This window comes from Sminthopsis crassicaudata, chromosome 3 (genome assembly GCF_048593235.1).
Source record: "Sminthopsis crassicaudata isolate SCR6 chromosome 3, ASM4859323v1, whole genome shotgun sequence".
Taxonomy (NCBI): Eukaryota; Metazoa; Chordata; class Mammalia; order Dasyuromorphia; family Dasyuridae; genus Sminthopsis; species Sminthopsis crassicaudata.
In genome coordinates this window covers 7,177,952-7,200,211 of record NC_133619.1, presented here as the reverse complement: position 1 = coordinate 7,200,211, position 22,260 = coordinate 7,177,952, and the positions used below count along the sequence as shown (strand labels likewise).

At 43.5% G+C, this 22,260-nt stretch overlaps 1 protein-coding gene across 7 annotated transcripts in view; it reads left to right on the top strand.

Annotated features, from left to right (window-relative positions):
• The window catches only part of LPP (LIM domain containing preferred translocation partner in lipoma), a 576,448-nt gene that overhangs the window by 335,204 nt on the left and 218,984 nt on the right, over positions 1-22,260 (top strand). The window lies entirely within an intron of this gene.

The following is a 22,260-nucleotide window of genomic DNA, read 5'->3' as shown; positions in this document are numbered from 1 at the left end:
GAAACTAAGGCAAACTGGGTCAAGTGACTTGCCCAAGGTCACACAGCTAGGGAGCGTGAGGCTGGATTTGAACTTGTCTGACTGCACTCTATCCACGAGGCCTCCTAGACACCCCCATTTCATACCCCTGCCTTTGCTATTCTTAACCTATTCTGAGGCCTTGACAGTATTTACATTATTCTTATCACCCTATCCCCCTTCAATTCACTTTCCTTGCTTCTCTACCTGGCTTTTCAAAGACTGTTCCACTGCTGGCTTCCCCGTGCATCCACATGAGTCCCTGGAAGACAAGCCCATGTTCTCTAGAACCACAGAAATCACCTGGAACGGTTTATTGGATGTAGTGATTAAAAAACAAATTTAAACATTTGAGTGCGTGTATGTGTGTGTATAAGACTTTTTCTCTAAACTTACACGCTTTTTTCAAGATTTGTTTTCTTTGATGAATATGGCTTTGACTGCCTTTGGTGCCAACAGAGCTAGAAACCCCAATTCTCATTTTTCTAGGCCCGAGTTTCATCCTTGTCCAACAGGCTGCCATTTGCAGCCGTATCTGTAAATTAAGAGAAGCAGCATTCCTCTAGCTTGGTCTAATACTTTTACAGTTCCACGGAGAAGCCGTGCCTCACTTAGAGAAATCAGAATCCACAAAGGCTCGGATTAATTTTCCAAACTTATTGAGTATGTTGGTCGCCGTTATAGTTTAAAGATGTTTGGTATGCATTGTATGACTTTGGAAATTCATGGAATTTTCTCTTCTCTCTCCTTTCTACCCCACGCTACCCCCTTTTCTTCTTATTTTGCCCCACACTTTTGGATGGACATTGCCTTGGCATTTTCTCTATCGGATTTTGAGGAAGAGTATCAGGGGATTCCCTTGGTAATTCGGCCTGGGTCTCCAGGGCCGATCCCTTCAAGATTCTGAACCTCTTCTCCTGTCTATAAAATGCACAAGAGAGTCCAGGTGACCTCTGGGGTCACTTCCAACTTGAAACCTAGGATCACAGGCTAAGACAATCAGAGGACAAAATGCCTTGGTCTGGCTTGACGGTGAGACCTGCGAGCCAAATTTAGAAGGCTTTTCTAAGTCCCAAAGTTTGGGGATTTATATAACGGCACTTTTGGCCCCAGGCTTGAAATCCATTGGTTCAAATTCTGAAGTCAGAAATGTCAAAGCCGGTTATGACTGAGAAGCCAGCAGCCCTCCACATGTATGTCACTGGCTGCTCGATGGGGGGGGAATTGGAAGAGAAACGCAATGTGCTTGTTTAGTGTTTGAGTTCCCAGGATTATTTTTGTTCCTTGTTCAACGTGTCTGGGAGGCATACGCACATATATTCTCTATATATAGAGCGCCATTATTAGATAAGACGGGTATTATACGCTCTCGCCCCTCGCTGAGGTGCCACAGGGTGCCGTCCAAGCCCGGCTATATTTACCCTTATCGATTATGAATTCCATTTTCCTTGGATCGGGCTCCAATGGGAAAGAAGGTGATTGGAGAGCTTTTTAATTTCCATTTTTAAGTAGAACGAGATCATGGTGACCTGATTTGGCGGCAGCGAGGTGTCCACAGGTTTGTTAGGTTTCTGATGACGTGGGGAAAGGCTTCCACCCAAGGAGAAATCTGTGTGTGTGTGTTTGTGTGTGTGTGTGTGTGCGCGCGCGCGCACATACGTGTAATTAGCTTGGAATTCTCCTGCCACATCTTTCAGTTGAGAACAGTGGGACTTGACATTTTTAAATTGGCAAAAGAAGAGCTCTGTGTACTAGAGAAGGTTCCGTGCCGTGTCTAAATGCCACCAGGACAGCGCGGAGACCCTGGAGGACTTCAGAATCTATGGTAATGAGAGATGATTGTGCTTCAGTGAGAGAGAAACATCCTGCAGAGAATAGTACAAGGGAAGGAAATTAGGAAATGATGCTAAATAGGTCTCATTAGTTTACTATTGAACAAGTTTAATTGACTTCGTTTTCTTCGGGGTAGGAGGAGAGTGAGTCTGAAGATCTGTGGGACTGGTTATGAGAGAGAACTTGGGATTAAGCTCTGCTCCAAGCCATTGGGGTGCACCCGCTCTAAAAACTAGAGAGAGGAGATGCCACAGGATGGCTCTCCAGAAAAATCCCTTTCCGCCCACGCCGCCTGAATGGTCGGTATCGGCGCCTGCAGCAGAACAGAAGGTGGGGTGCTACCTCGGAGCAGGGCCCAAGCCTTCTCCTCCCTCCCCCGGACCATTTTCTGTAACACCGGCAGCATCCTGATGCTCCTGTGGGAAGTGGAGGGGATCACAAGTCTCTTGTCTCACCACCACGGCTGGAAAGTCTACGGCCAGATTCTGAGTTTTATCTCCAGGATGCTGCCTTAATCAAACCTGCTATTAGCAATACAATTAATAACATGGCCCGTTTCCATGAAATCTTTGGGGCTTACCATAATTTTTGCTCTGCTGTCTCCCAGAAGCACAGCCCGTTCTCCAACAAACCGTCTGGGAAGTGGAGCAACTGGCTTTTCTGTCTCTGAGGATTCGAGTTTTGACCGTGACCTTCTTGTATAAGATTTTGTATAAGAAATCCTTAAGATTTCTTTTTAAAGAAAGGGCTGTAGAAGATCTTGAGTTCATAAGAAAAAGGTGTGAGATCCCTCCCTTTTCCCCCTGAACTCCTCAAACAGCCAAAGAGACCGATGGAAGCATGAGGGTGCTCGGCACAAATGGCACGGTGTCCAAGCTGTGGAAACACCACGGGGGGCCATCGGCTCTCAGGGCGTGACGCAGGCGGGCTTTGTACCGGGGACCTCTGCCTCCATCAACCATCGGCAACATTGGGGGAGTCTCAGTCTTCTCTCCAGTTCCAGGCCAATTGGGCCGGGTTTTCCCTGCCTTACTCTTTCCTTGAAAAGGGGAGCCCTCTGAGTGACTCAGTGCTTTGTCACCACGGTCACCCGTGGCCAGCTCTGACCTATAGTGGGAGAAAAAAAGTGAAGGAACCAAAGCAAGAGGCCCGTTCCAGCCCAGTGGGGCAATCAGTGGCTTCCCCTTACAGAGTTTTGCTTCCTTCCCTTCCATGGCCCTCTGAGAGCATCTTGAGTCAGACGTGTCCAAGATTGCAAAAGAACCTAAGTTCTGCAATTATTTAAAAGGAAAATGAAAGAATTGCCTGTGGAGGACCCATCTAGAAATGCAGACAAGTACATTTGAATAGATCTCTTTGCATATATGAGGCAGTTTAGGAAAATGCAGATGTGAATTCCAGTCAAATTACAGAATGTCTGAGCCATTGGGGATGGCGGGGACCACGGTGACCTAGACTCTACCTTTACTTCTGGGCAAACTGAGCACTTTAGTGCTAACTCGTTCTCACTAACAGACAGACACACAGTTTCTTTGCTTTCTTGTTTTATGGTAAATTAATTTCCAGCGATACCTTTTGTTTCCCCATCACCTTCGTTTCTAAAAATATCACTTTCCTCTCTCCATTCAGTCTGTCATTATAAAAATTAAAACAAAGTAAAAGATGAGGGGAAAAGAACTCTTCCGGCTCCACAGTCTATGCGGTATTGTGTACCACGGGCTCCACTTCTGCACAGAAGCAGAGGAGGTCCACGGTTTCAAGGACATCATCAAAACAGGAAGTGATGAACAAGACCCTTTAAATCCGATGCCCTAAAACAGATCCCTGACACCCATTTTAAAAGTGTCAATAGCACTTATTTTATATTATTTTATTTTATTACCCATCTTCCTTCCTTGGGATGGTACAGTCATGAATATTTAAGGGGAATGATTTGCTTGCAGTTGTGTTTCCCAAACTAATCTTGCCACAGGGCACTTTAGGGTTTGAAATACATCATTGGAAAAGAACAACAGTGATGTTCTTATAATATCTCTTTAATGTTTGCAAAGCACCTGAGATCTGGTCCTTTCTTAGACCTTCACAGCAACCTTTGGAGGGATGTGCTTTGCTTATATCCCTCTTTTTACAGACCAGGAAACTGAGGCACAGAGAAGGCTTGCCCAGGATGAGGTTGGATTTGAACTCAAGGCTTCTTTACTCCTAGTCCAAACCTCTTTCTGCTCTCCAGCCCTTCTCTGGCACGAGAGGGAAAGATGGCATTTTTCTAGGATAGAGAGGGAGAGGCAAGAGGAATGAGAAGACTTTGAAGAAATACCATCACATATTTAGTATTCAGGGGTGTAGTGAATTGTCGTCTCTAGAAGCTGCCGGATCACTCTCTGGGAAGAGATCTGCTGTGTCTTCTACTCAAATCTCTCCGACAGATTCTTCTTCCTGTAACGAACCGTTGTCTCCAGGCAGTTGCTGTTAACTCTTGTCCAAAGAAGTTACTTCCCTTCCTGCAGAGAGCCCCGTCAAGCCTGATGCAATGCAGAGTCTTTCTCTTGAATCCTGGCTCTGAATCTCCTCCAGCTCTTATCCTTCTCCAGGCCGATCTGCTCTCTGCGCCCAGTGCTGTCTCTTTTTATCCTCCCAGAGAATGGGCGTGGGATAATGCAAGGGCTTCTGGGAAGAACCACCCCAGCCAATGAGCTTGCCCCCTCTATCAAGTCAACCTGAGTTCTCACCTTGTAATTGTCCAGAAAACCTGAATTCTCACCTGTCACTGTCCAGACAACCTGAGTTCTCACTTAGTAATCCTAACATCTCCCATAAAATTTGCCATTCTGGGATGTTCTCACAGCATACATTAATCTGTGCGTTAGTATAGAATGTGTATATTTTTTCAGGACTTATCCCAGATAATTGTGTTACTCTCTTAATAGCCTTTAATAAAATCCTAGCCACAAGCACTGGGTAAGGTGTAAGGCTTTGTTCTGGTTGTGCTGGGAGGTTCACCCACTCAATCACTCTGTCTCCTTGATGAAGGACTGCTGTGGGTGCCTCTTTTGTAGCAAAAACTGATATTTCCAAGGGTTTTTGAGTGACTCTTTCAACCACATTGGATAAAGCCAGTTCAACTTCTCTCAAAGCCTTTTGTGCTTCTTTTGTAAGCTGGCGTGGTGAATTTAAAGCACTGTCTCCCCTTAAAATGTCATAGAGAGGTTGTAGTTGATTGGTAGTTAAGCCTAACACTGGACGCATCCATTGGATATCTCCTATTAATTTTTGAAAGTCATTTAAGGTGTTCAACTTCTCTGTTCTTAAAGAAAGCTTTTGTACTGTGAGTGTCTTAGGATATACTTCATATCCTAAATATTGAAAAGGAGCATGTCTTTGAATTTTTTCTGTAGCTATATGCAGTTTGTAGTACTTTAATGTTTCCATGGTCCTTTGTAGACATGCCTCTAACATTTGTTCCTCAGGTGCACATCCCAAAATATCATCCATATAATGTAACAATATTACTTTTGGAAAGGCTTTTCTTACTGGAGCAAGAGCAGCTGCAACATACATTTGGCACATAGTAGGGCTGTTTTTCATTCCCTGTGGCAAAACTGTCCATTCATATCTTTTATAAGGCTCAGCCAAATTAACACTAGGCACTGAAAAAGCAAATCTTTTCATATCCTCCTTATCTAGAGGAATAGAATAGAAACAATCCTTAATGTCTATAACCCATAGAGGCCATTCTCTTGGCAACTGAGTAGGAGATGGAAGTCCAGGCTGAAGAGTTCCCATAGTTTCCATCTGTTCATTTACTCTTCTTAGATCAGTTATCATCCTCCATTTTCCAGATTTCTTTTTCACCACAAATACTGGGGAATTCCAAGGACTTAGAGAAGGCCGCAAGTGTCCTTGGTCAAGTTGTTCTTGCACTATGTCTAATAAGGCCTGAATTTTATCACTTCTTAAGGGCCACTGTTCTACCCACACTGGTGAATCAGTCTTCCACTGAATAGGAACTGGTGAAAGTGCAGGTAGGCCTTCAACAGCAGCCCTGCCTAAAAAGCCGAAGTGCTTATTTGTAATCCTATCTGCTGTAAAATGTCTCTTCCCCACAGATTGATGGGGATTTTTTCAACCACAAAAGGAGTAAAAGCTCCTGTTTCTCCTTCAAATACCCATCTCAAAGGCCTAGCACTAACCTCTGCTGCTATTGATCCTCCCACCCCAGACATATAGGTGTCTGCTTTAATCTTTGGCCAGTGACCGGGCCAATTGGCACCTCTAATAACTGTACGATCTGCCCCCGTGTCTACCAATCCTTCAAATGGTATTCCGTTTATATAAATAGTAAGCATAGGTCGGTCAGCTGTCACAGCTGCTGTCCAATATATTCCTGGATTTTGTTCATTGGAGTCAAAATCTAGGCGACTATCACTAGGTTGCTTATTAGGGGTCCGTAACAATAAGCCTGATGCTACTACTTCTCCTGGTTGATAAATCACACGTTGTCTGCCTGTGTTAGTGACTGGGATATTAGATACACGTTCTCCAGTCTCCCACATCAGTGTATGGATGGACACTGTTTTGTAGGCACTCTCAGAAGGTGAAATGGTCAAGCCTACTGTGCCTGAAGGCAAAGGATCCATAGGCTCAACAGGAACAGATTTCACTTCTCCAGGGAGTATCTCGGTAGTCTCTACTGCACACAACTCTATTTTTCCTAATTTCAATCCCTTTCTTCCATCTGATTGCCTTTTGGCTGATTGATCGTGTCTTAAAATTCTCTGGATGTAACCTCGGCTGCCATCATGCCCCACTTGGGGGCCTGAAGCTGGGCCCCACCTGTCATTTCCCTGTGTCAATCTACATTCAGAGGCCCAGTGGAGGCCCTTGTGACATTTTGGACATGGAGTTTTAGGTCTTCTCTCACCCTGTCTTCTCACTGTATCTCCATATCTACACTGAGCTCTTAGATGCCCAATTTTTCCACATTGAAAACATCGCCGAGTTTCTCTAGAAGGCCCTTGCCATGAGGGACCCTGTCTTTCCACATTCATCATTGTCCGGGTGTAAAAAGCATTTGTTCCCACTGTAGCACAGCGTCTTATGATCTCCTCTAAAGGAGCATCTTTGTCTAATCCCCATATAATTCTTTTGCAAATCTCGTTGGCATTTTCCTTAGCCAGATGTCTGGTCATTATTTCTGTAGCTGAATTTTCTCCAATAGTTCTTTTGACAGCAGTTTGCAAACGTCCCACAAAATCTGCAAAAGGTTCATTGGGACCTTGCTGTATTTTAGTGAAGCCTCTCCACGATCTTTCTGTCCAGGAAGGACACCCCAAGCTTTTATTGCAGCCTTAGCAATTTGCTCATATATTGTCATGGTATAATTAATCTGTTCCGAATTCTCTCCATACTGACCTTCACCAGCTAAGTGCTCAAAAGTGAATTGTGTGTTAACTCCTATTTCCAAATTGCATCTGACTTGAATTTTACATAATTCATGAAATTCCGCAAGCCATAATAAATTTTCTCCAGGTTCCAGACATGTCCTTGCTATGGATTTCCAATCATTCGGGGTTAGGACTTCATAAGACAAACCATCTAGTAACATTTTGACATAAGCTGATGTAGCCCCATAAAGGGTACAACCTTTTTTCAAATCCTTAATTTTATTCAAATCTAAAGGTGCATATCTTCTCCTTTTTTTACCTACAGAGTCAGTATTTTCAATCACAGGATATGCATGTATAAAATCACTTATATCCTGTCCTTCTCTCTTAGCTTTAACCAATGCTTTTTCTAATCTTGTCATAGGCTTAGGCTTCTTCACAGGCAATTCTGTTTGTGTTTCTGCCTCTTCCCCTCTTTCTTCCTCCATCTCTGAAGGTGGGGTTGATGTGGGCCTGTCAATAATCTGTTCTCTAGGCAGGGTTGAAGCTTCTTCAAGAGAATCATACCATAATTCCTCATTTAAATCCTCTTGCTCTAGGGAAAGATCTTGATCTTTCCTTTTTTCCTCACACTTCCTCCTCTGTTCATTTTTAGAACTTTTCCTTCTCCTACAACTTGCTTGATAGTTTAAGGCTAATTGAACTATGTTGTAGATATAAAATACTTCTGCAGAAATTGAACGAGGCCCATTTTTTGCTTGAAATTCTTTCATTTCATATCCCACTAGCTTCCATTTATCTACATCTATCTTTTCTTCCTCTAAGAACCAAGGGGATGTGCGTCTTAATGCAGCCAAGAGTTTAGCAATCTGTACCCAGGTTACAAGTAAACTCTGCTCCTCAATTATCTTGATTATACTCTCTATAGTACCACTCCTGAATGGGGGTGGAGCTGAGGTTGCTTCTGGGGCTGAGGTTGAGTCGGCTGAGGTCCAGGGATTGAATATAGCTAACATCTGCCCCATTTCAGCTATAAGAGATTCCTGGTTTAGCCCTTAACAAGTTAAGTTCCTTATTTATCTATTAGCACGCTCACTTAATCTTTAACAAAGTTTCCTCGTTACTCACGGTTCTGGGTCAGAGAGACTGAGATCTAGATCGGAAGCTTTTCCACTGGAATCAGGACTGTGTCTGTCCCTGTTCGGGCGCCAGAATGCGAAGGTCTGGTCTAGCTCCTCTTGTCAGGATAAGCAAAAGTCCTGGCCCCACGTTGGGCGCCAAATGTAGCGAGCTGTCTTCTCTAGAAGCTGCCGGATCGCTCTCTGGGAAGAGATCTGCTGTGTCTACTCAAATCTCTCAGACAGATTCTTCTTCCTGTAGTGAACCATTGTCTCCAGGCAGTTGCTGTTAACTCTTGTCCAAAGAAGTGACTTCCCTTCCTGCAGAGAGCCCCGTCAGGCCTGATGTAATGCAGAGAGTCTCTCTTCTTGAATCCTGGCTCTGAATCTCCTCCAGCTCTTATCCTTCTCCAGGCCGATCTGCTCTCTGCGCCCAGTGCTGTCTCTTTTTATCCTCCCAGAGAATGGGCGTGGGATAATGCAAGGGCTTCTGGGAAGAACCACCCCAGCCAATGAGCTTGCCCCCTCTATCAAGTCAACCTGAGTTCTCACCTTGTAATTGTCCAGAAAACCTGAATTCTCACCTTGTCACCATCCAGACAACCTCAGTTCTCACCTAGTAATCCCAACACAGGGGTCCCAAACCCCCCTTTTTAATGATTAGTGACCTTTAAACATGGAGCAGGCTCCTGTGCAAGGAGGGGATGAGCTGACTGTCCCGTTCCTGGAGTTCCTGGTGCCTTCTATACCCATTTCATTGTCTTCTGCTGGTCTCCCCAGGTCCTAACACCCATCCCCACCACTATCTGCTATTGCCCTTTAAATCGATTCTCTTGCTAGTTATTCTCTATGTGCTTAAGTAGATCCCAAAGAGAAGGATTGGTCTTTCCCGGCACCTGATAACATTGCCCAGATGTTGGATGAGCCCAGTGCTTGTTGACTTATTGATCACGGACCCATTTTTAAGTTTAGCCAACTAGGAGATGGATACCCTGGGAAAGAAGGAGCATCCCTCCCCGCCACGTGTCCACATCCCAAGTTAGCCAGCCTTCCATTGGGTTGCTTTCCCTCGGAAAAAGTGAGCTCCCATTTTGTTCTTGGCTATGTATGTGTTAGCTTTTCTTTTAAAAAGAAGATTTCTGCAGTTGTCTTAGTGTTAGCGTTCAGGGCATAATTGTCTTAATGTAGAGAAAGAAAAAACTCCACCCTTTAGACAATGACATAATTTTAACTTGTGTCCATGAATATTCAATTTGGTTCAATTCAGTGTAATTAATTGCCTACAGTATTCTAGGCCTCCTGCCAGGTATTCAGCATACAAAGACATGAAGCAAACCATCCCTGACCCCAAGGAGTCTTTATTCTGCTGGGAGGGTGAGGGCAGGGGGTGGGCTACGGTTTGACACGAACCCTGGCACAGCACACAAAATAATTTGGGTGAAAGCCCAAATAAAAAGGGGGCAAATCAAGAAATTTGTCACATGGGACAATGGTTCTCATGCTTTTTGGTCTCAGGAACCACCCCTTTAAAACCCTTAAATTCCCACCCCCAAACTTTTATTTATGTATGAGGTAGCTATTGATATTCATCTCATAAGAAATGGAAATGTCTTATGGGCAACTGGGTGGAGGGATGGACGGAGGATGGGAGTTCAAATCTGGCTGTGTGAACCTGGGCCAGGCTGTTTGCCTCCACTTACTCATCTGTAAAATGACCAGAGGCCAGGATTTCGGCTACCACCCTAATTGAGTTCTGGAGAGTTGGACATGACTGAAAAGATTCTTGACTTCTCAGAGGATTTGGCGGGGGGGAGGGTCCTGCAAAGTCTCCACACTGTGAGCAGCAGTATCAAGCTGATCCTTGAAAGAAAATATGGAAGCAGAGAGCCGGTGGACCAACTGACTAAGGAGGAATGTGTGAAAAATAGTGGTGAAAATCTAGAAACAAAGGGGGAGGCAGGCCACGCAGAGCCCCAGTGCAGTCTGGGTTTTAGCCAGAGACTGACCACGTCCCCCAGGCTGTCCTGTGTGGCAAATGTGAGGCCCAGAGTTGGTAAGAATCGTGTTCAGATATGTCTTTGGACGTTAAATTCGCCAAGGAACACTGGGGAAATCACTGAACTTCTGGCTGCCTCAGTTTCCTCAGATGTAAAAGGGCATAATAATAATAACAGCTGCCTTCTAAGGGTTAGGGTTATGAGGTCCATATGGGTGAATGAGTGGAAAGTGCTTCACCCAGTGCCTGGCACATAATAGGTGTTGTGAAGCAGTGTGCACATCCATGTCTATCTAGATGTCTAGAGGTACAAATCTGTATGAGGATCCATTTCTGGATGGATAGATCTAGATTACTATGTAAACTTATTGAAATCTGTCTCTCCCTTCCCCCACCTCTGTCTCTCTCTCTCTCTCTCTCCCTCTTTCCTTCCCTCCTTTTCTCCTCTTCCTCTTCTTCTTTTTCTTCCTCTTCTTCTTCCTCTTCTTCTTGTTCTTCTTTCTCTCTCTTTCCCTCCCTTCCTCTCTCCCTCTCTCTTCTCCCCCTCTCTTTTTCTCTCTCTTCCCTGTCCATCTATCCTCCCTGTCTGTCTGTCTGTCTGTCTGTCTCTTTCTCTGATGATTGTAGGTCTCTAGGAGGTCAGTGTTGGTAAGCGCCATTGATTCGCCCATCTTTGGATTTTCTGAACTCTTCATCTTCAGCAAAACCCGCTTTGAGTCCAAGGCCAGTTATTTCCTTGGCTCCGAGCCAGAAGTAGCAGTATGCAGGTCCAACATTCATCTGCTCTTTGATCTCCTGGGAAGGATCTATAAAGCTGAGCTCTCTGAACTTTTCGTGGTGGCTCCCATGTTGTCGGGCCCAGGTGGGGAGACCGAAGAGAACTCAGGGCTGCCTTCTCCCTTACCTGGGAAGGACTGTGGAAGCTTTAAAGACAAAGACCATCACAGGTCTCCGAGGCCTCTGGGCAATATGCCTTCCCTTCATTGTCCTTCCTCCTGCCATGTGTTTGGTTTCTGAGTCCCTTTGTTGACAATTAAAAAAATTTTTTAATTTAAAATACATTTCAATGAGGATTATATTGATTTAGAAGGAGGCACATCTGTGTTCATTACCCACTCCCTTCACTTCCATTCTCTAAGTATTAAGTGCCTACTGTGTTCCAGACATTTTCAGTGTTGCGCAGGATACTTGAGTCAAGCACTACTTGTGGAATGATTTCAGTTTTTGAACATCTACCGTTATCTGTATTTCTGTCGAGGTTAGGCTGCCTCAGTGTGTCTGACCTTCAGCAGACGAAGCTGATCGGATTGGTTTGCCCACCTTTAAAAGCTCCTCTTCTAGATGAAGGTTGGATTTTGTGTTCTTAAGAATAGATATTACCCCTGGGAAATAGGAAAACTTTGTGGCTTTTAAAAAGCCCATTTCTGTAATTGTTCGAGTTCTTGCTGTCATTGTTTGTGTGGAGCACTCAAGTGCTTCCAAGATCATTTGAAGCCAGAATGAATGAGATCAATTTTACTGAGGTGCAAAGGCAAAGTATATTAAAAATTATGAAAGCCAATCTCCGAAAACAAGCATAGACACTCCGAGGGACCTCTGAAGTATGGCATCGGTTTATTACATTGGGAAGAATAACAAAGGGTGAGTTTTAAAAATGCGGCTAACCTTCCTTTAAAAGAAAAAAAATCTTATCACAGGTATCTAGTCTAGAAAGACTAGAGTGCTGAAGACTGGGGAAAAATATTGGATGTTGAGATGTAGTTCTCCCTTCAAGGTTATACCCAAGCAATCATCAGAAGAACAATGGGTCAACTCCCAATATTATAGGGGCACTTTTGTCTGACTATAAAACCCCCATCCTGGAAAAAATGTTTTGGAGATTTTTTTTTTCCACTTTTCAGGGCCCTGAAATTCTTATAAATGGAATCATTAATTTTGTTTAACATATTGGTAGATGAAGAAGTCAAGTATTCGAGAATCCCAGAAATTCCCCATGTAGGCGGAATGCGGCAGCATCACTGAGCACTGCGCGAGACTCCCGGAAATCTAAGAAACTCCTTTAAGAGATGAAGAGAATCCTACTTCAGGGGTCTGTGAGCTCCTCTTATTGAAGGCCTTATTGAACCCCTACGAGCTAGGACCAAGGCCAGCTTGTTTGCCAAAAGTCTGCCCAGTCTTCAATGGGTTGGAAGTTCATGGTGTAGAATTATAGGGAATGTAGACAGATTGTTGTGAACCCAGTTCCAGTTTCAAAAAGCAAGGGATGGCAGGTAAAAAAGCACAGCATACAGACTAAAAAGAGGTTTAAAAAGGCATGTTTTAGTGCATAAGTTCTCTCTCTCTCTCTCTCTCTCTCTCTCTCTCTCTCTATATATATATATATATATATACATACACACATATATGTAATATATACACATATAGATTACATATACATACATATGTATGCTATAAATAATATATGTACCATACTATATTTTATATATATATATATATATATTTATATATATATATATGCATATATACTATAGTGTGTGTGTATATAATAAATATATGTATATACTATAATGTGTGTGTGTGTATATATAGGCAAAGTATATGTATTTCTGTAATTACATATGTATATATAAAATTTAAGAAGTCTAGAGATAGATATAGAGAAATATATACACATACTTTATCTCAATTTACATATTAATTTAGTATAAAGAGAAATAGCAAACAGCCCCTGCCTTCAAGGAGTTTTCATCGAAATGGTGACTATAACACATGCAAAGAAAATTATATTTCACTTTATGCAAAATGACCCAGTGGAATTCTGGGGCTGGCTCATTCTAGGGAAGGCATAGGGAATCAGGAGAGCTGCCGCTTGAGCTGCGCCTTGAGGCCGTCCAGCATTCCCAGGGAGGGGAGGAACCAGGGCTCTCTAAGGCCAGGCTGCATCACAGACAGAATGTCCCGTTCTGTGGACATCACGTCGTCCGGTTTGGCTGAAGCGAGCTTTGGTAGTGCTTACCCTCAATCCCCGAGGAGGTTTTATGGAACCAGATTGTAAACCGTTTTAAGAGTCAACATGGAAAATTTGTATTTGATCTAGAGGAAAGAATGAGCTTGTCAGACTCCTTCAATGGGAAGATACCTATTTTTATCACCATTGCTTTGACCCCTGTACTGATCGCAGACATAGATAGTACATGATGTCTATCCCCTCCCATTTTTATTACCCAGCTATACACCTTGAAGGAGTCCAGCTAAGAGAAAATGATCTAGGAGAGAGGGGATAAGAGCTTGAAATATGGCAGTGGCCAAATGAGTGGAGAAAAGGAAAGAGAAGCAAGAGAAATTCTGGGGATGTTATCAATCTAATTTGAAGGAAGAATCTGGGATTTACATCTTGGGCACCTGAGAAAATGCTGATTTTCTCAGAAGAGACAGAAGCTAGGATAGCAGCACTGTAGGTTTAGATGCCTTAGAAATCATCAGCTGCAACCTTTTAATTTTCTAGATGAGGAAACTGGTGTACAGACGAGTTGAGAGACTTGCTCAGAGTCACTCAGCAATCATTCACTTAAGGGGAGATCTGAACTAGTCTCCTGCGGATTCCAGACCGGTTTGCTCCCCACTGTGCCATTCAGGCCACTGCAAATGAAAATTTCTGGGCTTCCAGCCGGAGGAGCTACCTAAGGTGAATACACTCCAGGGGCAGCCTCAGCTTTCTGCGGCAGATAGTCCTAAAACACTTTGTATAAGTTGAGAATAGAGTCATAATTTAAATGCAGTTCAGGTGCTTTTTGCTTGTTAAAACACCAATAAGCATCTTATAAAACTCCGAATTTTCTCCTAATGTATGTTTTTGTATACACCTGAAGGGTATAGGGAGCCTGTTTACAGCAAGGATCAAATGAAACAATATATATTGAGCACTTTGCAAATCTTATTGCATTGTATAAATGCTAACTATTACATGGTGATTATTAGTGCTAGGTACATAGCAACCTGCTGAAGGGCTGTCTCCTTCTCAGTAATTGGATGGCTGGCGGTTCTCTGATGTCGAAAATGATGCTTTCTATGGCCGGGGTCGGAACACGCTTCCTTGTCAAAGCAAGCAGCATCCTGCTCCCGGGTCCAAGGGAGAATCACAAGCCCCGGCTTGGCTGCCAGTGTGTGCATGACATTGTTTAGTGAGACAAGGAAGGGACTTTGATTTGCTCTTTGTTAAATCTGGTTGAGTCTGTTGTTGCCCTTCTTACTTATCCCAACTCGTATGGCGGCTGTTCCAAGGTGCTGTGTTCAAATGATTATTGCAGTCCAAACTATTGAAGACTCAACTTGCTTTCAGAGACCGTTATGTAGAATTAGAGAGTTTGTGGAGGGATCTTTGTGAACTCAATTCCAAATTTCATACGGCAAGGGATGAGAGGTAAAAAGTGGACAACGTGCAGATTAAAAGAGGCCTTAGATGTAGGAAAGTCATAGTTTTTGCATGGTTTTATACACACACATATGTACTATAGTGTGTATATATGCTATATATAATAATAATGTAGCATATGCAAATACACACACATACACATATACATATGTATATATAATATAGCATATATACACATTATAATATACACATATATACATATATATATCCATCTATGCAAAGTATATGTAGACTTGGACCCAGAAATCTTGTAATCAAATCTTGAATTTCCAGTTATTTTTATGTGTATATATATATATATAAATACATATACACACACATATACATATACATATATATATATAATATAGCATATATACATATTATAATATACACACACAACTGTAGGACTTTGAAAATGAGAATAATTACTGGTGTTGGGAGGGTACTTTGTGGGTTTTATATCCATCAGCACTTCTTCCTTACAGAAGTCCTGTGGAGTTAGGACGTTCCATGGACAGTGCAATCTCCTTCTCACCTCTAGGGAAAGTGAGGTTCAGGGAGCCTGAGGCCTTTTGCCTGTGTCACAAGACGTGTCCTCAAATTCCACCTGCAGCACCTGGGCCTATGAGGGAACCTCTAGTGCTTACAAATGTCATCAGCCCCATTTTACAGATGGGAGAAACAAGGCTCCAAAGCTTTAAAAGGCTGGCCTGAGTAAATGTCCAGCTCTTTCCACCTCCAAATCTCTGTTCACTTTGTGGCCTCCTGTTTGAGAGGAAGAACCCAGCCTGGCTGGATCCTTCCAGCCTCCACCCTGCTTCTCTCACCTCCACCCGGCACTGACCCCCTGTGGCCACTGCAGCCCGTGTCTGGGGCGTGGCTGAACCTGTTTCAGATTTATTTTCATTCCTTCGGATTGACATGGACTTGGCACATGGGACTGAATTCTTCTGGGGGCAGCAGATGCGCCTGCTCCATCTGTCTCAGCAGTTTGTATTGCAAGAGGGGGTTAGAATATATTTATACACACATATATGTATATATACATATGTATGTATATATTATATATGCACATATATGTATACAGAGAGAAAAATATATATGGGTAGATATAGTATAGATCGAGACATTTCTTTTGCAACATAAATACATGCTTATATTTGTATTTTTCAACACAAAATATATATTTATGTATATGTACTTAAGTACATGTATATGTATATCATATATACATATTTGTCTTACAAGAAGAATATATATGTATTATGAGTATATATACACACATTCACATATATAAATATGGATATGTGTATGTATACATGTACGTGTATATCCATAAATATATACACACATTCACATGTATAAATATGTGTACACATGTATGTGCATATCTATATCCACAAATATATACATATCTGTTTTACAAAATGTGTATATATTATATAAGTATTTATACACACATTCACATGTATAAATGTATGTATACATGTATGTGTATACCCATATTTACACAAATATATACATATCTGTTTTACAAAAATTATATGTGCATATATTATATAAGTATATATACACACACTCACATGTATAAACATATGTATACATGTATGTGTACACCCATATATACACCAAATATACATATTAGTGTTAAAGAAGAATCTGTGTATATATTATGAGCACACACACACACACACACACACATTCACACATATAAACACGTGCATATGTTCTTAAATTTTCCCCCTAATGGCAAGGGTGGTTGCAGGGGAGGCTTAAAGAAAAACCTCCATTTCTGTGATTATGCAAAGTCGGAATGTGAATAATTTGGCTTCAGTTAGTCATTATCTGCATTCAGAGCTCGTTTGCCGAGAATAAAGGGATGTGTGCAGGTTTGTGAATAGGGGCCTTATTTGCGGCTAATAGTGCCTCTTCATGAAAACATTTCCTACCCTCCCTCCTACTCGGTGGCAAAAGTGTTTTTGCCTTCGAAATTATGCCCTTCTGTTCTTCAGTCTCTTTATCCTTTTGACAATAAGTGGACCAACAGCCTCCATTTAGAAGAACAAAATATGTTATGAAAAGAGAAAGTTCTTTGCCATGTAACACATAATGCAGTTGACATGCATTCAAAGTTGTAATAATATAGTAATCACTCGAGAAGGAGCATTTTTCCAAAAGGAGGGAGGGAAAAACAGCCAGCCTGTTTGCCTGGGAGCTTGTGGGGTACGGGAGATTACAAGTTTTCTTTATAATAGTTGTTTGACAGCGGCCGGGGCCGGGGAATTCTTTAAGCTTGGAAAATGCTGCCCACAATCCTCTCTGTTTTGGGACGCCCCCGGACGTTTATAGAAAATCAAGCACGATGAGTAGGGCCCACTTATATCCCCAGTGTAACCCCGTGCTTGCTTGCTCCTCTTGTGGAACTCTTCAGTTATTGTGTTATTCAATTGTTCAGTCCTGTGCACTTGCACCTCTGGGTAGGGAGCTGATTACCCTTTTTTTCTGGCTCTTGTGAAGTTTTAGGGTTGGAAAATAGAGCCTCATTCCTCCGAGGGCTGGCCAGGTTGAAATGCCTTGTCTAATCTAAGGCAGATAAGGAAAGCTGCTTTCTTGGGTCTGTCCTTTTCAATGGCATCTGGTCTTTCCACTATTTGGGCCCCTGTTTCTTGGAAACCCTGGCAGTGCTAGGTAACCCTTCCTTCCTCCCAGCAGGATTTCTCCTGGTCCTTATTGATTTCAAAGGGCACATTTAATCCCAATTAGCTTCCTGCTCATCACCTTCCTGGGAAGAAAAGTAAGTGAGCACGTTTATTCCTAATTTACTGATGAGGGAATCGAGTCACAAAGTCTCGCCTGGTTTTATAATATCGATAACAACAACAATAAATATAAAAATGGACAAATAAGTAAATATAATAAGTAGAAATAAGTAAATATATAATAAAATATAAAAATACTAAGTAAAATAAATAAAACTTGACGTGATAGGAAGTTTTTCATAATTGCTGATTCAATGGACACATCTCTATCAAAAACCAAAAATGAGTGTGATTCCAAGGAAGAAAATACGTATGTTTGTCTGTATGTGCAAGTTCCCCTGCCCATGTCCGTAAGGCACATTAACCTTTGCTTTGGGGCATTCCATTCAGTGTTTCTGGCTTTGCACTGGGTTTGGCTTCCCCTTCCCCTCCCCAAAAATAGGGCTCTCATTTTCTTTCTTGCTAATGACTTCTTCCTCCCCATCTCCTTGTATTTCCCCCTCGGCCCGGTTGGTGATGGCTGTGGCCAAGTGCGTTGGAAAAGTCCCTCGCTCTGGAGATCAGGCCTTCTCTGTCACCGCATTCCTAGATTAGAGAGCTCACCCAGATGAAATTAGCCCTCAGCCCAGTGGCATTTCAAAGAGGGCCAGTCAAGCCGGGGCTGGGACAGTGTGTACTCTGGTTATTTATAGCAGAGGACCTCTCACATTTGAAACCGATGGCATGCAAATCCCACTGCAAGCAGAACTGGGAAATAACACCTTAGAAAGGCGGCCGTTTGGGTGCAGCGGGGGATCCGTGAGCGCGGCCACGTGCGTGTACGTGCACGTACGTGGTGTATGCTTGGATGTACACAGGTAGTTGTCGTCTAGTAGTCACTACTGGGGACAGACACATTCCGATCCTGATTTCCCTTCTGTGCTCTTTCATCTCACTTGATCTCAGACCTGGGGACATGGCTTCACTTGACGATGGTTTTCAGCCTCCCGGTGGGCAGAGCAAAGGAGCCTCCACGGTGGAAGACTTCTGCACGGGCCTCGGGTCTCAGACCCAAGTCCTGGGGGAGCCCGCTTCCACAGCCTCCCGTGGTTCGCTATTTGTGGCTCTTAAAGAGTCCAGAATAGCCCATGACTTGCTCATCGCGCAGGATTGTTGAGCACAGCATGGAGACATCTCGAGAGGAACATCTACCGGCAGCTCCAGCCCCTGATTGGGGCTGTGACTGCATGCTTGTGCCCTGCAAAGTGGGTCACGGATCCTCCCCTCCTCAGAGACCTGGAAAGTTCAGTGTCTCCATAAATACTCTGCACCCGGGAGGGGACGCTTCATGCTTGGGAGCGCCCGTCTTTGTGCTTTAAATACCTGCCAGTGGGGCCGTCCATCACTGTCTCGCCACTTCACTGCATACGCAGTCCACCTCCTGATTGGTCTTGGGTCATCCTGCCGCTTTTCCCAGCCACGTCACGGGGAGGAGTCCCCACAGCTCGGGGTCCGACTTTATTGTCTAGTGAGTGATTTGCAATCGGACTCCTAAATTCATGGCATCTGATGAGGGCATCGGACCCTCAGACCATAGATGCTGAGGTGGAAAGGACCTCAGAAGTTCGCATCTTGATTTACCTTGAGGAAACTGAGGCCCACAAGTAATGAGCAGCAGAGCTAGGCGCTGAACTCACGTCTTTTGGCTCAGTGTTTTAATGAGAGAGGCTTGAAAAAAAGGGTGGGGGGTTTACACAGGTTTTCAAGGGGAATGTGGCCAGCACAACACTATAGAATCTGAGGAGACAAGTTGGTGTGTGTGTGTGTGTGTGTGTGTGTGTGTGTGTGTGTGTGTGTGTGTGTGTGTGTATGTGTGTGTGTGACTGTGTGTATGTATGTGTGTATATGTGTGTGTGTGTGAGTGTGTGAGTGTGTGTGTGTGTGAGTATGTGTATGTGTGTGAGTGTGTGTGTATGTGTGAGTGTATGTGTGAGTGTGTGTGTATGTGTGAGTGTATGTGTGAGTGTGTGTGTGTGTGAATGTGTGTGTGTGTGAGTATGTGTATGTGTGTGAGTGTATGTGTGTGTGTGACTGTGTGTATGTATGTGTGAGTGTGTGTGTATGTGTGTGAGTGTGTGAGTGTGTGTGTATCTAGGAAAGTCCCTTCACCGTTCTAGGTTTCTACATCTTTATCTGTGGCGTGAGTCATTTGGATCAAATGAGGCCCAACATCCCTTCCAGGACAAGATCTTTGATCCTCAGATCTTATTTTCAGGGTGACAGGCAGGGCTTTATATTTTTAAACTGAAATAGAGCTTGCCCTGCCTGGCCCCAGGGGATAGAATTAGGAAGAGTGGACAGAAGCAAAGTGAAAATGGATCTGTGTGCTAAATGTGGCATTCACAAAGAAAAAACAAAACCATCATGGCTCCCCAGGAGCTCGTGGTCAAATAGGGGAACACGCAAATAACTATGAACTATGGAGAGGGCAAAATGGGGCTGATCTCAAGGGAATGGCCACTGTCATGGATGGCCGGGAAAGCTAGCTCTCAAGCTCTCATCCTTCCTTCTTTGGGTGGAAACTCTTTTTATTCAATCAGTCCTCACAAGAGTGAACCTGGGTCCCTGCCCTGGTCACTAGCATATGGATGCCGTCCTAAATGATGAATGTCATTTTAAGTTATATTACCCAGAATCTCTTAGAAAGAATAATAGGAAACCCAATCACTCTAGAGCATATCGACCCAATCACCTTTGAGCAAAGCTTCTTAAACTGCAGGGCGCAATTCTGTATGGGGTCACGAACAGAACGTAGGGGCCACTAAAAATTTGGCAATAATGAAAGGTTTCCAAACACAATGACCAGAAATTAATTCACAAGCAAACATGTCACGAATCCAAGGCAGCCCTTGCCGTGTTGTATCGTGCAACTTCATTGCAACGCACAACATGTACACTTTGCAGCGGGCATGCACGCGCACTGCCACAAGCACCTTGGCTCAGATGGAAGATGGGGTCGTGCAAAAATGTCTCAATAGAAAAGGGGCCGTGAGTGGAAAAAGTTCAGAAACCTGTCTTACAGAATGCCCATGCAATCACTATAGAGTGGGCCCTCAAAAAATCAGAAAATTTGTCACACGTACACACACATACACTTTTTTTTTTTTTTTGGTATGTTCTAATCATTGTCTTCTATGCACATAGCTTCATTAATTTCCAGCTAACTTCCTATCTCATATGTAAAATGGAGATAAATGGAGAACATATAGGTAACAGAACCCACTATATAGCATCTCTACCCATCTCTTGTGCGTGTCTAAGTCCTTGTCTTCCATAATAGCTTCATTAATTTTCTGTTAACTTCATTCTAAAAGATCTACCCCATAAGTATGTAGATAAATGGAGAACATAGAGGTAACGGAACCCACTATATAGCGTATCTACCCATCTCTTGTGCGTGTCTAAGTCATTGTCTTCCATAAATATAGCTTCATTAATTTTCCAGTAAGATCTCATAAATGAACATAGAGGTAACAGAACCCACTATATAGCATCTCTACCCATCTCTTGTGCGTGTCTAAGTCATTGTCTTCCGTAAACATAGCTTCATTAGTTTTCTGTTAGCTTCATTTTAAAAGCTCTATCTCATGTATGACGTATGTAGATACATGGAGAACATAGAGGTAACGGAACCCACTCTATAGCGCATCTAGCCCTTTCTGCGTGCCTGTCTTTCTAGTCACCTCTTCTGCTCTATTTCTCCCATCAGAATCTGGCATGGAGAATATGAGTTAAGGGTACAGAGCACCCGAGGAACTCGGAGAAGATAGACCTATATGGAGAGGAGGGAAATTCTGTTTGATTCGGTTGGGAAGATATTCCTAAATCCTGGGGATTTAGAGAGAATGGACAGCTCTTGTCCTCCCAGGAGGTTATAGTTAGGAGTCTGAAAGGTAGAAGATGCAATCAGTCCAACCAGTGTTATATCAAGAGGTTGCTATAGGAGGTAGAACCAAGACGGCAGGGATAAGAGGGGAAAGAGGTGCAGTGAAGGGCCTCCCCCCACAACTCTTCCACACACATGTGGAAAATGGACTCGCAGCCACTCTGACCAGGGCATCCAAGCCAACAATCGCAGTGAGTCAGAATATGGAGACAGACGGAGAGGCCCGAGGAGCCAGGCGGAGCATCCCTTTCCAGGGAGAGGCCGAACACCAGGTGAAGAGGAGTCCCAGATTTACCCTAGAAGGGCCTAAGGACACAGCAGTTCTGTTGCTCATGACGCAGGTTGGGGTCACAAACTGGGTCGTGCTAGGGGTAGTCGTGCCTTCAGTTCTTTCTAGTGTATTCAGCTCAGTAAATACCATCCCTCTTCTAAGGAACCCTCTGGGGTCTGCGCTGTGGCCACATTGGCGGGCTTGTGGTCTTTACAATGGTGTTCCTACATGGTTTAGGGGATAGCTCCAGATTTCTTCTCCTTCCTTATTCATCTTACTTTGAAACGCAGCTTCCTTATGTCTCTGAATATCCTCTGGCGGTTTGAAAGCAGCCATAGAATGAAGAGAAATCCCATTCTGTGCGGTATTGATGTACTGTCGTGTACTGTACTATAGGATGTGATGTAGGAGGGTTCAGTCTCCTTATCTGGCATCCCTGAAGTGATCCAAGGGGTTTTGTTTTGCTTTCTCTCATGGCCTGCCTCTCTCTGCATGCCTCAAGCGTAGAACTTCTGTTTTCCATAAGGGAAACCGAGTCACCA